The following is a 17,500-nucleotide window of genomic DNA, read 5'->3' on the forward strand; positions in this document are numbered from 1 at the left end:
TATTTTTATATTGAGAACACGGTTACGCTTTGACTTTGGAAACATACTACATTTAATAAAAAATGTTTTCTTTTTTTGATTTCCTTGAACTTGAGATTTAATTCAACTAAAAAAAATTAAAATAATTATATATATACACTCACCTAAAGGATTATTAGGAACACCATACTAATACTGTGTTTGACCCCCTTTCGCCTTCAGAACTGCCTTAATTCTACGTGGCATTGATTCAACAAGGTGCTGAAAGCATTCTTTAGAAATGTTGGCCCATATTGATAGGATAGCATCTTGCAGTTGATGGAGATTTGTGGGATGCACATCCAGGGCACGAAGCTCCCGTTCCACCACATCCCAAAGATGCTCTATTGGGTTGAGATCTGGTGACTGTGGGGGTCATTTTAGTACAGTGAACTCAATGTCATATTCAAGAAGCCAATTTGAAATGATTCAAGCTTTGTGACATGGTGCATTTTCCTGCTGGAAGTAGCCATCAGAGGATGGGTACATGGTGGCCATAAAGGGATGGACATGGTCAGAAACAATGCTCAGGTCGGCCGTGGCATTTAAACGATGCCCAATTGGCACTAAGGGGCCTAAAGTGTGCCAAAAAACATCCCCCACACCATTACACCACCACCACCAGCCTGCCCAGTGGTAACAAGGCATGATGGATCCATGTTCTCATTCTGTTTACGCCAAATTCTTACTCTACCATCTGAATGTCTCAACAGAAATCGAGACTCATCAGACCAGGCAACATTTTTCCAGTCTTCAACTGTCCAATTTTGGTGAGCTCTTGCAAATTGTAGCCTCTTTTTCCTATTTGTAGTGGAGAGGAGTGGTAGCCGGTGGGGTCTTCTGCTGTTGTAGCCCATCCGCCTCAAGGTTGTGCGTGTTGTGGCTTCACAAATGCTTTGCTGCATACCTCGGTTGTAACGAGTGGTTATTTCAGTCAAAGTTGCTCTTCTATCAGCTTGAATCAGTCGGCCCATTCTCCTCTGACCTCTAGCATCAACAAGGCATTTTCCCCCACAGGACTGCCGCATACTGGATGTTTTTCCCTTTTCACACCATTCTTTGTAAACCCTAGAAATGGTTGTGTATCAAAATCCCAGTAACTGAGCAGATTGTGAAATACTCAGACCGGCCCGTCTGGCACCAACAACCATGCCACGCTCAAAATTGCTTAAATCACCTTTCTTCAGGAGTTCAGGAGATTGTCGGTTACATATGTAACCCTAGTTCCCTGATAGGGAACGAGACGCCGCGTCAAACGCTGTGGGATCGCCCCTGCGTTGTGCGTCATGAAGCACGTATGGAATCAGCCCAATGGAGAGAGGGAACGTCATAGGCGGGTGACGTCATCGACCAGGAAACTATAAAGCACCCCGTAAACACAAGCGCAACAGCTTCTGATAGGCCTGAAGGAAGCGCTAGCGGGAATGCCGGGAGTATGGTGGAATGACGCAGCGTCTCGTTCCCTATCAGGGAACTAGGGTTACATACGTAACCGAGACGTTCCCTTTCAAGGGAACTCGAGCTGCGTCAAACGCTGTGGGAACGCTAATACCCACGTCGCCATAGGACCAAGTGACCGCCATGTGAGAACTAACGCACAGAGGACGAGAGCACCTGTGCCCCAGGTGTAGAACTTAAGTCTAGGTCGTAGAACTTAATGAAAGTATGCGGTGAAGACCATCCAGCCGCATCACAAACGTCACTGAGGGAAACTCCTGACAGTAAGGCTTTAGAAGCCGCCATACTGCTGGTAGAGTGGGCTCGTACAGCCAAAGGTGAAGGCTGACCAGCCGACTCATAGGCAAGTGAGATAGCCTCGACCACCCACTTGCTCATTCTCTGTTTAGACGCGGGACACCCCTTCTTGGGTGGCCCAAAGCACACAAATAGTTGTTCTGACTTCCTCCACAGGGCAGTTCTGTGGACATAGGCGTCTAACACCCTAACAGGGCAGAGTAAATTAAGTTTCTCCTGGTCAGACGACAGAAATGGAGGAGGACAAAAGGCCTGCAGAACTGTAGGTCTAACAAAATTAGTAGGGACCTTGGGAACGTAACCTGGTCTAGGATGCAGAAAAGCCTTAACCATGCCAGGCGAAAATTCCAGGCACGAGGGTGAAACCGACAGAACCAGAGCTGCCATAGATCGACCCACTAGCTTGGCCGACTCTCTGGTTGCGCGCAGGGATAAATCAGCAGCCTGACGCAGTTCGCGAACCACGTGAACTCTCACCTCACTCTCACTCACGTCCCTCAGCAGGTCAGCCTGGTATGCCTGCATAATAGACATAGTATGCAGACATGACGCAGCCTGACCCGCCGCCGAATACGCTTTACCCACAAAAAACGAAATATTTCTAAGAGGCTTGGTGGGTAATGCCGGTGCCTTAACAGATGACGCAGCCTCGAGGGAGAGAAAACTCGCAAGCGTCTCTTCCACGCGAGGCATAGCCGAATAACCATATGATTTTGCCCCCACAATATTAGAATATGTTGAAGTCTGGGGACTAAACACTCTATATGACGTTTTTTCCACGATTTCGACAACTCAGTGTGGAGATCGGGAAAAAACGGCAAGCACCGGCGTGGAGGTTGCACTCGTGACGGCAAAAATCTCTCATCTAATTTTGATTTAGAAACAGACTCCTGTCTAGTCACTGGCCATACAATGCTGAGTTTTTCTACAGCTCTTGTTAATACCTCCACTAGCTCATCACTTTCGGGAGTGTAAGGTGGCGAATCCTCCACATCTCCCTCATTTATAACTGGTGCCCTAGCCAGAGCGGAAGAAACCGCAGCGAATGCTTCCGAACACAGGACTGAGGCACTGGATCTCACAGGTAAAGGGAGAGATAAGGCAGAGCCCGTCTCTAACCCCGCTGAGAGATCCATCTGCGATCCCCACGATACGCGTCGTCGCTCTGCCTCGGCAAGAGCGGGACCCGAACCGCAGGGAGCGCGCACCGAACCGCTCTCCTCGAAGAACGCAATGCTCACAATCAACTCCCTCGAGAGCTGACTGGGCATGCTGCACTCCCAAACAAACAACACAAAGAACGTGTGTATCCCCACTCGTAAAATAACGCGAGCAGGGAGGGACACACTTCCTAAACTGCTGTTCGTTCGCCATATCTCTCTTAATATATATATATATATATATATATATATATATATATATATATAAATTGTTTGTGTGGTGCAGAGTATGTAAAGACAGACAATATTCACACAGGGACAGATTCACATATAGCGCGACTGAAGGCACAGAAAGCTGTTGTGCTTGTGTTTATGGGGTGCTTTATAGTTTCCTGGTCGATGACGTCACCCGCCTATGACGTTCCATCTCTCCATTGGGCTGATTCCATACGTGCTTCATGACGCACAACGCAGGGGCGTTCCCACAGCGTTTGACGCAGCTCGAGTTCCCTTGAAAGGGAACAACTTTTTTTTATCCTATTGTTTACTATAATTATTTGCTCATTCAGTGTTGTTGTGTGTTTTGTTTTATTCGCTGTTGTCGGCTGTAAAGACCTTTGAAATCATGTGGTGGAGTGATATAGAGCTGTAATGCGGTCGAGATGCTGGAACTACTTTAGCTTGTGTTTCACTAAAGATAACTGAACACCTTAGAACGTTCATCAACCAATCAGATTCAAGCATTCAACAGCCCTGTGGTATATAAGCTGTTATTTACTTTAAAAAGAAAAAGAAAATAAATGTTTTGTTTGAAGTTGTAAATAAAACAGATTATTGGAGTACATTTACAAGAAAATACTATTTCATTCGTTCTACAGTTTCATGGTTAATTCAATGTGTTACATGAAATTTATTTGTAAATATTTATGAAACTTACTATATATTTTTTTGTGTGTATGTAGTAATGCACTGACACAACCTACTGAAAACTACTAAACATTTAATCAGTATATAAAGATAATAAATAAAAACTATTTTAGATTATGTTGTAATGCAACGTAATGCAAAAACTACTAAGATTATGTTGTATGCAACTTATAAAAAAAAAAAAATTAGCCTTATTCTAGAGCTGCTGTAAAGCCAAAACAATCTCTCTTACTGTAATTTCCTATTATCACTGTAAAGCTCCTTTGAAAAATCTATATTGTTAAAAGCACTGTATAATTGCAGGAGACTTGACTTGTTAAAAAACTCCTAAACAACAAATATTCAACCTTTTGAATATCAACAATCACAACACTAATAGAAAGGCTAGGACTGGATTTATGTGCACACACTTAATATTTTACATGTATGCATCTAGCAGTCGCCTTAATGCACTTGTTATAACGCAAGACAAAGCGAGAGATGGTGAAATCCTTTCCTGTATAAATCAGAAGGTGTGTGCGGTGAGTGAAAACTAGCAGAACTCGTGTCACTCTGAGATCTTTTATTCTCTGTGTAATTTGAGCAGGTTTATAATGAATCTGTAACTGGAGCCGATGAGAGTTGAAGAGTTCAGCATAAACTCCTCCGGCTGACTCTGTCACAGTTACACAGCAGGCGTCCTCGTGTGTTTGACAGGTTGGCACATCTCTTGACTCGCTATTGGATATTTTTCTGACTTATTGACTGTTTTTACACATGCATGCTGTGCTGTGATGTCATTGCTTCAGACATACTCTAATCCCATCAAAATAAGAAGCAAAACATGATTCACATGCGGGATTAAAAAGATTCACCTTGTTTAAGCAACAAAACAAGTCAACGTCTGACCCAACCAATAGAGTGAGTTTCTGTTCCACTGACCAATGACAGACGAGAGTTTGGAAACATGTTTGGAAACAATCATTAGTTTGGTGATGCCTGTTGCACTAAAAAAAATTCTCACATTATCAAAGTTTATGTGCTATAGTTTAGAAAATGGTCATAAAATATGAGCAAAACTCAGAGTTATTAAATCAGTTGATGTTTCACTGGTTTTGTCCGTCCTTCTGTTAAGCCTGGTTCACACGGGACGATTTTAAAATTGTCCGACGATTTTCCAAACCTGAGAGATCCCACACACGGCTATAGAAAATCACGGGTCTAACAGTTTTGGTCAGGGCTGGACTGGTAATCTGGCATACCGGGCAAATGCCCGGTGGGCCGACGTGCTTTTTGGGCCGATACATCTCATATTTTTATTTTTATTTTTATTTATTTTTTATGGCCCATAAAACTTGTACATCGGCAGCCCATTCGTTTTGTTTTGTTTAATTGACGGCGCTGGGTTAGTGCCGATATAATGCATTGGTCAAAAAAAAAAATCATATTTTTTTCCAATGACACACCGGACCATGAAACACGTAGATCAGCGGCCCATTGGTTGTTTTCTTGATTGACACTGGGCTGGCCCAATCACATCTTGAAACACCTCCCCCTTTGTGCTTTGAGTGAGCGTGCAGTGTCAAGTGTACTGTGTATCTGTCTATAGTATGAGAGATGGAGAAGAAACGCAAGGAATGTGCAGAGAAATAGCGTGAAAAATAGATATAGGCCCTTCAAGCAGACGCTGTAAAATGTGTCAAAGTATATGTGTTTTCTGCAGCAGCAGGACCTTCATCAGCTCCAGTGGCTGATGAGGAGGATAGTGAGGAGGATCAGGAGAGAGATGAGAAAGTGTAGAGTCTGTGGTAAGCAGAACTACTTTTTAAAACACTTTGGCTATGAGTGTAGGAACCCATTACCTAGTTACCCATTATTTCCACATCTGCATTGTTGACGATTTCAGCAATTTACTAGAAGTTTAATGAGACGCGTTTGTATCCATGTTTTCCGCCAAAATAAAAGCTTGATGCAGTTTCCGTCAAAATAAAAGATCATGTGCTTATCTCTTTCAAGTTTATAAATTAGTACAAAACTAATAATGAAAGTTTTCTTTATTTTTCAGTGCATTTGTTTTACAATATATGGCTATTAGGCTACTGTCTTGAGATTAGTTATAACTATTATTATGTAGTAGTGTCATATAGTAAATATAGTTTTATACTAAAAGAGTTTTTTTTTTCTGTGTTTAATTTGCACACTAAAAATGGGTTGGAGCTTTTAATTTTTAACTCTCAAAGTGCACCAGATTGATGAATTTAACATTAAAATGCACACAATTTTCTTAGGGGGGGGCATGCCCCCAAACCCCCCTAGAGGGACAGAGGTCCACCCACCACAGTTTTACCAAAGATCCTGTGGGAAACACTGGTATTGCTATGCCAGTCCAGCTCATAGCTTGTTTTTTGATGCATCGCTGCAGAGTGTAGTTCAATTGTATTAATAAATTACAATTTTGTACTTATTTCATCTGTTAACTCTCACTCGTTCCTACTCACTCATTACATGCCATTAGTGGTTTTAATGAATAGGAGTTGAACATATTCAAGGGCGTGCAAAGATGGGTGGTGTTTATGATCATATGTAGTGGGCCAGTCTGTGCCAAAATGCCAGGGCCGATTTTCTGTCCCAGTCCAGCCCTGGTTTTGGTCATACAGTGTGTGGTGCGCAGCCACACGGCAAAATCAACACATCACACATGAACCAATTTGACTCCCGAGCATTCCCATGTCAGACAAAAATCTTGCAAAATCCCTGGAGATCAAACGTGACTTCAGAGTAAACAATCATGGCGGACGAAGAGGATGCAGTGGATAGTTTATAGTTTGTTTTTAACCGAAAAAAAAACGTTATCAAAAGAAAAGGCGATGGTCAAAGAAGTGGAGACAACGCGAGCATGGACGGCTGGACTTTGGACTTTCTGATTGGCTACACGCCACAGTCCACCGGCTGCGTGCTCGTTTGTCCCCGGGGGACACCACACACGAGGAGAAATCGGGCCAAAAAAATCCTACATGTTGGATATCCCCGATTTGAGATCGGAGCGGTCCTGACATCCTTCCGAGCAGACGAGAGCAGTCTTAACACACCACACACGGCAGGAATATCTGATCAGATTATTTTACCATAATCTGAGCATCCTTAAGATTGTCGGAAGGGGTAAATCGGGACTAAAATCGGCCTAAATAATTAGATAATGAATGCATCACAGCAGTGAAATATGTCTGACAGTGTTCAGTGTGAAGCTGATGTAGTGATAAGGCAGATGTCACTCTTCCATGTCTTAACCTCACTGAAGGCCTCAGATGTGGTGGTGTTGAACCGCTGAGGTCTTCTGATGCAGACGCTGGTGGTTTTCCACAGAACTGCTCATCGGGGTTTAGATCAAGGTCTGAAAGACTCGACTTCCGTGAAGACGCTTACTGAGAAACACATCAGGAACCGCACACGGTTCAACAGAATTCAAGACCACCTCCATATGAAGCATTTATTCAGGTAAAGAGTTCACCCTAAAATGAAAATACTGTCATTGATTACTCACTCTGTAAGACTTTCATTCATCTTCAGAACACAAATAAAGATATTTTTTAATGAGATCTGAGAGATTTCTGTCGCTCCACTGACAGCTATGCAACTGAAACTTTGGCGCTTCAAAAAGTTCATATAGGATTGTAAAAGAAATCCAGATGAGTTAGGCAATTCAGTCCACATTTTCTGAAGAGACTCATTATGTTATTTGATTAACATATTTAATGTAGGCTTTTATGTACATTAAAACATTCATCTATACCAGTGGTGTAAAGTATTGGAGTAAATGTAATTAGTTACTGTATAAGTATCTTTTTGGCTACTTTGTAGTTTTACTGAGTATCAAATAGCAACTTTGCCTCTACTCCAATACATTTCTGATGAGTAATGCAATTACACATTACATTTTGCATGACACCTTACTTTTTCTGCAGCAGTTTGTTCCTGCTGTAAAGACATCACCGTCTAAAGGCATTAAAGGATTTATATCTTGTGCGTTTCGCCTTTACTCACTCAAACTCACCTAAACAAGGTTGCTTTACGTGAATGGAAGTGCATTAGTTGGTAGTTGTGAATCATAAATGTTTGATTTAGGAGATTGAGGACATGATGAGGCCGAAACCAGCACATCCAGTGTAAGTATACTTTGATTATTTCATTTTACTTAACATTATTATATTTATTCACTATATTGATGAGACATTTATGAAGGACGTCGGTTTACTTATGGCCTTTTTGTGCACTTGAGCTTAACTGAGACTTGAGAGTTTGTAGACGTTTAAGAGGCTGTTGTGTCTACTTTTATTTATTGCAATATTTAGGTGTTCAGTTTGATTTTTATTTTAGAAAATACATCTTACAAATCTTTTTATTTTATTTTCACTGGCTCTTGGGTGGCAAGGTAGATCTTTAAGCCTAAATTCAGTTTGAGGAAAATACTTAAGTACTGTTAAAATCAGATACTCAAGTGGTATTGGAATTTGTGACTTGTAACTTGTAATTTTCGCTGTAAGGTAACTACTTTTACTCAAATATGGTTTTCAAGTACGCTTTAAACGGAAGATCAAGCATGGTCACATGACGTTCAAGAACCAATGAGGTTCATTCTCATGTAACGCCGCTCTTTGAGCTTCCGTCTCATTAAACGACAGACATTCAATGGAAACTCATGACTTTGACTCAAATACTGATGCGTTTTTCAACCAACACAAGAACATGTTCAGTGTGTAATCAGGCTGTACATCTGCAATGCATCGGTCAAGAATCCACATTTTCACATGAGTATGTTCTTCCTAAAGTATCATTTTTAAACAAGACTCAGTTTGGTCGGATTACTCGATGCTAGGACTGGAAACGTGTTTCAGGAGGTTATTCATAATTGATAGTAGGTTTGTGTAATATGCCATATTTGAGCTGTGTATAGTGCCAGAAGTGCATTGCCTACAGCTTTTGTTTCAACCCGACGAATTTTACGAGGTGGCTAATTCGTACGAATTCATACGACATCACTCGTACGATTTTTGCTAAATCGTACATATTATACGAGTTGCCCAATTCTTCGTACGAATGGCCAACCCCTGACCCCGCCCCTAAACTTAACCATCACGTGCGTTTAGACAAATCGTATGAAACCGTTCCAGTGAGGATACGAATTCGTACGAAATTAGCCACTTTTTAATCACCTGTACAAATTCGTACGAATTGGTCGTGAGATAGTGTTGTTTGTTTTCATGCATTATGTAGTTTAGTACTCTCTACATTTGCTTTGTGACTTTTTAGTGAAAGATCAATGAAGCTATTCTAAATAAAGTGTTGGACATATAGTATCCCATACAGAAATGTAATATATGTCAATATATGTAAATTACATATATAATGTGTGTGCCCATGTATGTCTGCTGCCTATATGAGAATATATGCAAAATTCATATATATAAATATTCATATATATAAATATGAAACATATATTTCAAAATATATCAAAAATATCAATTTTCATGTGCCGTATATTTTCCTGTACATGCACATAAATGTTAAATATATGTAAGACGCATATATGTATATATATAGGCCTACTTATTTCAATTCATCAGTATCACATGCATGTATGTTTACATACATTTATTAAATATGTGGGAAACAAATATGTATGTCACATACTTATACTTAATGTTGTCCATATATGCAAGAAACCAATACTATATGCAGATATATGGTATCATATATGGATGAACTCAAATATTTTACTTCACATGTTGGGACACATAAATGTTCATATATGTTGCAGGCATATATTGTGTTCTCAGATAAGTCAAATATATGTATAGATATATGTCATGCTATGTAAAATATAAGTACATATATGGCCATATATTACATTTTTGAATGGGATGTTTCTGGTTTTGCAGTGCAATGCTGATTATTTCCTACTGAATGAGCTACATTTGACCCTTTTTTAACTTATTACACTTTACACATCTTTAGTTTAATACACCAAAGCCAAAACACACATATATCCTTAGCTGAGTTGTCATATTTTTCTCTTAAAAACATTAAAGTCTTGTTGTGAGCGAAGAGCTGGAGTTGCAAGCGCTGCAATCGCTTATCCAAAACAAGAGATAAGATTCGTTGTAAATAATCGTATTTGGCCGGCAGGAAAGCCAGACGTAAGGCTATTGTTTTGGCAACCGCTGACCTGTCATAATTCTCTGGCTTTGACGGGATTAGCAGACCTGCGATAAGCTCGTCCATGCCGTCACAGTCTCAAACAATAACTTATATTATCTGTCCTGCAGCGCTGGCATCTTCCCTCGAGGCCTGAACTCGTCAGATGGCAGAGATTAGCTCTCTTTGACTTCACTGACCCGGTGAACAAAGACTTGGGCTCTCGTTCACGACGTCTGATGGGTTGAGAAGCTTCAAGATGGACGTACATCAGAGTTTCTTCTGAGCATGCTTGCCATCATAGAAGTTAAACATTAATGTTGTTGATATCTGTTCATCATGCAGATCAAAGAATACTCGCTGAAGGCAATTTTAAACACATTATACTATAAAAGGGAAATTATATGTCATTAGTAGCAGATCACATCTGCGAGTTTTGTGGGCAAACTTTGTTGCAAACATGAGAATCCAGCAAACTCCATGATGCACATCTTTCAGAAAACAACCTCTGAAATAAAGGATAGTGACATCTGGATTAGATTTGCTATCTGGCATATATATATATACACACACGTACACCACCTTTCCATTAATCTTCGAGTAAGATTATTTAATAATCGGTAAGAAGTCTCTTTTGCTCAACAAGGCTGCATTTATTTGATAAAAAATATATAGTAAACTGTAATTTATTCCTGTGATCAAAGCTGAATTTTCAGCATCATTACTCCAGTCTTAAGTGTCACATGATCCTTCAGAAATAATACTCGCTATATTCCTCGGACACAAGAAGACCATCATATTTCAACCTAAATCACAAAAATTCATAAATAATGATGATAAAATGGTGCCTTTTTTTGAAGTAAATTTTAATCTACTTTTTAAACAATAATTGTTTAGAGAAAGGATGCGTTCTCTGCTCTCACCTGGATTATGAACTCATCATACTTTATAAACGGATGCATTAAAAGTAGATTGTCAGTGAAACATGCCAAAAGATTGCCATCAAATTCTTATCTGTCAATATCAATCAAAGTAATAAGGTCTCTCGATGCATGAGCACAGCAAATCTCTTCTGTATTCAAGATGTTTTTTGAGTTTTCTGTGAATCATGAATCATTTTGAGGCTGCTAATGGGCTTTTTTGGTGAAATAGAAAAACCAACAATCTAAAGAGACTCGTCTCGGTGGAACAGAGCGTCTGTGTTCTCCAAAACTCTGGAACAAAGGCGTATGACGGAGATTTTCCTGCCGCCGGGGGGTAAAATCAGCATGAATGCTGTTGGCTGGTGTCCAGAGGTTTGGGTTAATCATTAGTGTAAACGACTGACACAGTCCCACAACCTCGGCTGACTTTCTCTTTAGGGGAAGCTTTTATTTAGCTTGCGTTAGCTTGCTTAGACTTTATTTTGTAGACGAGGATAAACTGCAGTGAGAAACGTGATCTGGTTGGATGCCACATGGGACAAATTTATTGTCTGCCCATCAGGGGTTCACGGTTCTCTCCGCGATCCTCGCCCGAGGGATTGTGTAAATCGAGACCAGGCAGAGATGTTTTGTCAAGCGTGTGGACGTGTGTATTTGTTAATAATTCCACAAGGATATTGTACTTCATGCCGAATCAATCATTTTAGGTGTTACCGAGTAAATAGTCTGTGCATATGATAAAAACAAGATGAACTTGATCAGGTCAGTTAGTTCAAAAAACACATTATCCCTGTAGAAACGAGACTTTTCTCTTATAAGTCTCGGCTATCAACAAGAATCAACTTCGTCTCGGATGTTTCTCCTCAAATAAACAAACAAACCCAAATGTGTCTCTTCCAGTAGCTGTAAAAAGCTCAGATCATTTGATTAGAAATGTTTAAATTCGGATTGGAAATCTCCATTTGATCCCATTTGAATGTGCCTGTATTTATCAACTTTGTCTCGGATGTTCCTCCTAAAATTCCAGAGGAGAAATTAAGAGTATCTAAAAACATTTGTTCTCAATGTGATAGTGTTTTATGAGTTTAATGTCTCTGAGTTATGATTACAGACAAAGTTTGAGACATTGTTGAGATCTCTTCTAAACCTTGTGTGAGTGTTTTATCTCACTTCTTTTACCTGTATTTTTCAACTTTGTCTGATATGTTTCCTAAAAATTCCTGAGGAGAAATAAAAACCCACACAAACGAGTCAATAGTTGTCATACAGTTTAAGTATAAAGATATAATTTCAGATCATAGGATCTCAGTTTGATGAGAAATTAGTACATGTGTTCATTTTGAGATCTGTATTTTGATTACAGACTTTAGGATCAAATATGAGCACATATTGAGACTTTGGCCGCATGTATTCTGCAGGTCTTGATGCCCAATTACGATTTATTGATTACATCCCATTTTTTTAGGACCAGCTTACATCTTCTTTTAAAAGTGACCCCTATTTGCATTTACACATACACTTGGTGAAAGAACCCAAGGTAGACGTACTGACCTGGAAAAGCTTAGGCCGAAACGGAAGTAAAAATGGTGTGATTTGTAAAGATATTCAAGCTTTTGCTTTCCGCACTATCTTTAAAAATCAGTAATATACCGGGTTGAGTCTTCATCCTCCATTGTGCCTTTGAAAAGAGTCATATGATCGTGTGAGTTGATGTCATTCGCCACCGTTGCTTTTTCAATGACGTACGACTCGCATTGACAGGAGAATATCACACGTATCTGATTTATATCAGATTTATTTCCACATATGAATGAGGCCTGAAACCCATCTGAGAATATCAGAAATCATGTGCTTGTTTTGTGAGTCATATCGGATCTGATCACTTGATCCATGCAATGTGAATCCGGCCTTTGCTAAAAATCTCCAGTGAAAACATCTGAGAAGCAGGTGAATTCGACAAAAGTCTCAGTTTGATCTCACTGTTGTCTCAGAGAATTATATTATACAGATATAATGATCTTTCCTTCCTATGGGAAGTGTTTGGGCCGTGAGTGTGTGTTTGGGCCGTGATTGTGTGTGTTTGGGCCGTGAGTGTGTGAGTTGCGGGATGTGAGTGTGTGTGTTTGGGCCGTGAGTGTGTGTGTTTGGGCCGTGAGTGTGTGAGTTGCGGGCCGTGAGTGTGTGGGTTTGGGCCGTGAGTGTCTGTGTTGCGGGCCGTGAGTGTGTGTGTTGTGGGCCGTGAGTGTGTGTGTGCGGGCCGTGAGTTTGTGAGTTGCGGGCCGTTAGTGTGCGAGTTGCGGGCCGTGAGCGTGTGTTTGGGCCGTGAGTGTGTGTGTTTTGGCCATGAGTGTGTGTGTTGAAAGTGAAAGTGAAAAGTGAAAGTGACACTTGATGGCCAAGTATGGTAACCCATACTTGGAATTTGACCTTTGCATTTAACCCATCCAAGTAATTGCACACACATTAGGAGCAGAGTAGTGAGTAGTGAACAGACACACACTACAAACGTGGATACACACACCCAGGGAGCAGCGGGCAGCCTTGAGTGGCGCCCGGGGAGCGATTGGGGGTTAGGTGCCTTGCTCAAGGACAACTCAGTCATATTCCTGCCGGTACTGGAATCGAACCAGCAACCTTTGGGTCACCAGTCCAACTCTGTTACCATTGGGCCATGACTGCCCCGTTAGGGCCGTGAGTGCGTGTGTGTTTGGGCCGTGAGTGTGTGTGTTGCGGGCCGTGAGTGTGTGAGTTGTGGCCCGTGAGTGTGTGAGTTGTGGGCCCTGAGTGTGTGTGTTTGGGCCATGAGTGTGTATGTGTTTGGGCCGTGAGTGTGTGAGTTGCGGGCCCTGAGTGTGTGTGTTTGGGCCGTGAGTGTGTATGTGTTTGGGCCGTGAGTGTGTGAGTTGCGGGCCCTGAGTGTGTGTGTTTGGGCCGTGAGTGTGTGTGTTGTGGGCCGTGAGTGTGTGTCTTTGGGCCGTGAGTGTGTGTGTTTGGGCCGTGAGTGTCTGTGTTGTGGGCCGTGAGTGTGTGAGATGCGGGCCGTGAGTGTGTGTGTTGCGGGCCATGAGTGTGTGAGTTGCGAGCCATGAGTGTTTGGGCCGTGAGTGTGTGTGTTTGGGCCGTGAGTGTGTGTGTTTGGGCCGTGAGTGTGTATGTGTTTGGGCCGTGAGTGTGTGAGTTGCGGGCCCTGAGTGTGTGTGTTTGGGCCGTGAGTGTGTGTGTTGTGGGCCGTGAGTGTGTGTCTTTGGGCCGTGAGTGTGTGTGTTTGGGCCGTGAGTGTCTGTTTTGTGGGCCGTGAGTGTGTGAGATGCGGGCCGTGAGTGTGTGTGTTGCGGGCCATGAGTGTGTGAGTTGCGAGCCATGAGTGTTTGGGCCGTGAGTGTGTGTGTTTGGGCCGTGACTGTGTGTGTGTTTGGGCCGTGAGTGTGTGTGTTTGGGCCGTGAGTGTGTGAGATGCGGGCCGTGAGTGTGTGTGTTTGGGCCGTGAGTGTGTGAGATGCGGGCCGTGAGTGTGTGGGTTTGGGCCGTGAGTGTGTGTGTTTGGGCCGTGAATGTGTGAGTTGCGAGCCATGAGTGTGTATGTTTGGCCCGTGAGTGTGTGAGTTGTGAGCCATGAGTGTGTGTGTTTGGGCCGTGAGTGTGTGAGTTGCGAGCCATGAGTGTGTGTGTTTGGGCCGTGAGTGTGTGAGTTGCGAGCCATGAGTGTGTGTGTTTGGGCCATGAGTGTGTATGTTTGGGCCGTGAGTGTGTGAGTTGCGAGCCATGAGTGTGTGTGTTTGGGCCGTGAGTGTGTGAGTTGCGAGCCATGAGTGTGTGTGTTTGGGCCGTGAGTGTGTGAGTTGCGAGCCATGAGTGTGTGTGTTTGGGCCGTGAGTGTGTATGTTGTGGGCCGTGAGTGTGTGAGTTGCGAGCCATGAGTGTGTGTGTTTGGGCCGTGAGTGTGTGTGTTTGGGCCGTGAATGTGTGAGTTGCGAGCCATGAGTGTGTATGTTTGGCCCGTGAGTGTGTGAGTTGCGAGCCATGAGTGTGTGTGTTTGGGCCGTGAGTGTGTGAGTTGCGAGCCATGAGTGTGTGTGTTTGGGCCGTGAGTGTGTGAGTTGCGAGCCATGAGTGTGTGTGTTTGGGCCGTGAGTGTGTATGTTGTGGGCCGTGAGTGTGTGAGTTGCGAGCCATGAGTGTGTGTGTTTGGGCCGTGAGTGTGTATGTTGTGGGCCGTGAGTGTGTGAGATGCGCGCCATGAGTGTGTGTGTTTGGGCCGTGAGTGTGTGAGTTGCGAGCCATGAGTGTGTGTGTTTGGGCCGTGAGTGTGTGAGTTGCGAGCCATGAGTGTGTGTGTTTGGGCCGTGAGTGTGTGTGTTTGGGCCGTGAATGTGTGAGTTGCGAGCCATGAGTGTGTATGTTTGGCCCGTGAGTGTGTGAGTTGCGAGCCATGAGTGTGTGTGTTTGGGCCGTGAGTGTGTGAGTTGCAAGCCATGAGTGTGTATGTTTGGGCCGTGAGTGTGTGAGTTGCGAGCCATGAGTGTGTGTGTTTGGGCCGTGAGTGTGTATGTTGTGGGCCGTGAGTGTGTGAGATGCGGGCCGTAAGTGTGTGTGTTCTGGGCCGTGAGTGTGTGTGTGTTTGGGCCGTGAGTGTGTGTGTTTGGGCCGTGAGTGTGTGTGTTTGGGGCGTGAGTGTGTGAATTGCAGGCCGTGAGTGTGTGTGTTTGGGCCGTGAGTGTGTGAGTTGCAGGCCGTGAGTGTGTGTGTTTGGGCCGTGAGTGTGTGTGTTTGGGCCGTGAGTGTGTGAGTTGCGGGCTGTGAGTGTGTGTGTTCTGGGCCGTGAGTGTGTGAGTTGCGGGCTGTGAGTGTGTGAGTTGCAGGCCGTGAGTGTGTGTGTTTGGGCCGTGAGTGTGTGTGTTTGGGCCGTGAGTGTGTGTGTTTGGGCCGTGAGTGTGTGTGTTTGGGCCGTGAGTGTGTGTGTTTGGGCCGTGAGTGTGTGAGTTTCTGTCACGGAATGGGTGAACGGAGACGAGGATACAAAAGCAGGTTGAGGTGATGTTTATAAAATAATACAAAATAAAGACAAACTACAACTAAAACAACCCCGAGGGGGAAAACAAGAAAGGCTTCAAGCAAAAACAGGAATCACGAGGAAACATTGACAACGAACCAGCACAGGACTACAAACACAGGGAGGCTAAATAGGGGAACAAACAAAGGAGGGTAACGAGCAGGACAGGTGGGACACATTAACCAATAATCTGATAACAAGATGGGCGGGGTTAGACAATAGACAGGAGAGCACATGGCACAAGAAATAACAAGACAGTCATGTGCTCACAACAGACCAGAATAACACAAACACATGACAACGTGACAGTTGCAGGCCGTGAGTGTGTGAGTTGCAGGCCGTGAGTGTGTGTGTTTGGGCCGTGAGTGTGTGTGTTTGGGCCGTGAGTGTGTGAGGTGCAGGCCGTGAGTGTGTGTGTTTGGGCCGTGAGTGTGTGTGTTTGGGCCGTGAGTGTGTGAGTTGCAGGCCGTGAGTGTGTGTGTTTGGGCCGTGAGTGTGTGAGTTGCGGGCCGTGACTGTGTGTGAGTTGCAGGCTGTGAGTGTGTGAGTTGCGGGCCGTGAGTGTGTGTGTTGCGGGCCGTGAGTGTGTGTGCGGGCCGTGAGTGTGTGAGTTGCGGGCCGTTAGTGTGTGTGTTTGGGCCGTGAGTGTGTGAGTTGCAGGCCGTGAGTGTGTGTGTTTGGGCCGTGGGTGTGTGTGTTTGGGCCGTGAGTGTGTGAGTTGCGGGCCGTGACTGTGTGTGAGTTGCAGGCTGTGAGTGTGTGAGTTGCGGGCCGTGAGTGTGTGTGTTGCGGGCCGTGAGTGTGTGTGCGGGCCGTGAGTGTGTGAGTTGCGGGCCGTTAGTGTGTGTGTTTGGGCCGTGAGTGTGTGAGTTGCAGGCCGTGAGTGTGTGTGTTTGGGCCGTGGGTGTGTGTGTTTGGGCCGTGAGTGTGTGTGTGTTTGGGCCGTGGGTGTGTGTGTGTTTGGGCCGTGGGTGTGTGTGTTTGGGCCGTGAGTGTGTGTGTGTTTGGGCCGTGGGTGTGTGTGTGTTTGGGCCGTGGGTGTGTGTGTTTGGGCCGTGAGTGTGTGTGTGTTTGGGCCGTGGGTGTGTGTGTGTTTGGGCCGTGAGTGTGTGTGTTTGGGCCGTGAGTGTGTGAGTTGCAGGCCGTGAGTGTGTGTGTTTGGGCCGTGAGTGTGTGAGTTGCGGGCCGTGACTGTGTGTGAGTTGCAGGCTGTGAGTGTGTGAGTTGCGGGCCGTGAGTGTGTGTGTTGCGGGCCGTGAGTGTGTGTGCGGGCCGTGAGTGTGTGAGTTGCGGGCCGTTAGTGTGTGTGTTTGGGCCGTGAGTGTGTGAGTTGCAGGCCGTGAGTGTGTGTGTTTGGGCCGTGGGTGTGTGTGTTTGGGCCGTGAGTGTGTGAGTTGCGGGCCGTGACTGTGTGTGAGTTGCAGGCTGTGAGTGTGTGAGTTGCGGGCCGTGAGTGTGTGTGTTGCGGGCCGTGAGTGTGTGTGCGGGCCGTGAGT

The sequence above is a fragment of the Siphateles boraxobius genome, unplaced genomic scaffold, assembly GCF_051911475.1.
Source record: "Siphateles boraxobius isolate OS27281-9 unplaced genomic scaffold, OSU_SipBor_1 36, whole genome shotgun sequence".
NCBI lineage: Eukaryota > Metazoa > Chordata > Actinopteri > Cypriniformes > Leuciscidae > Siphateles > Siphateles boraxobius.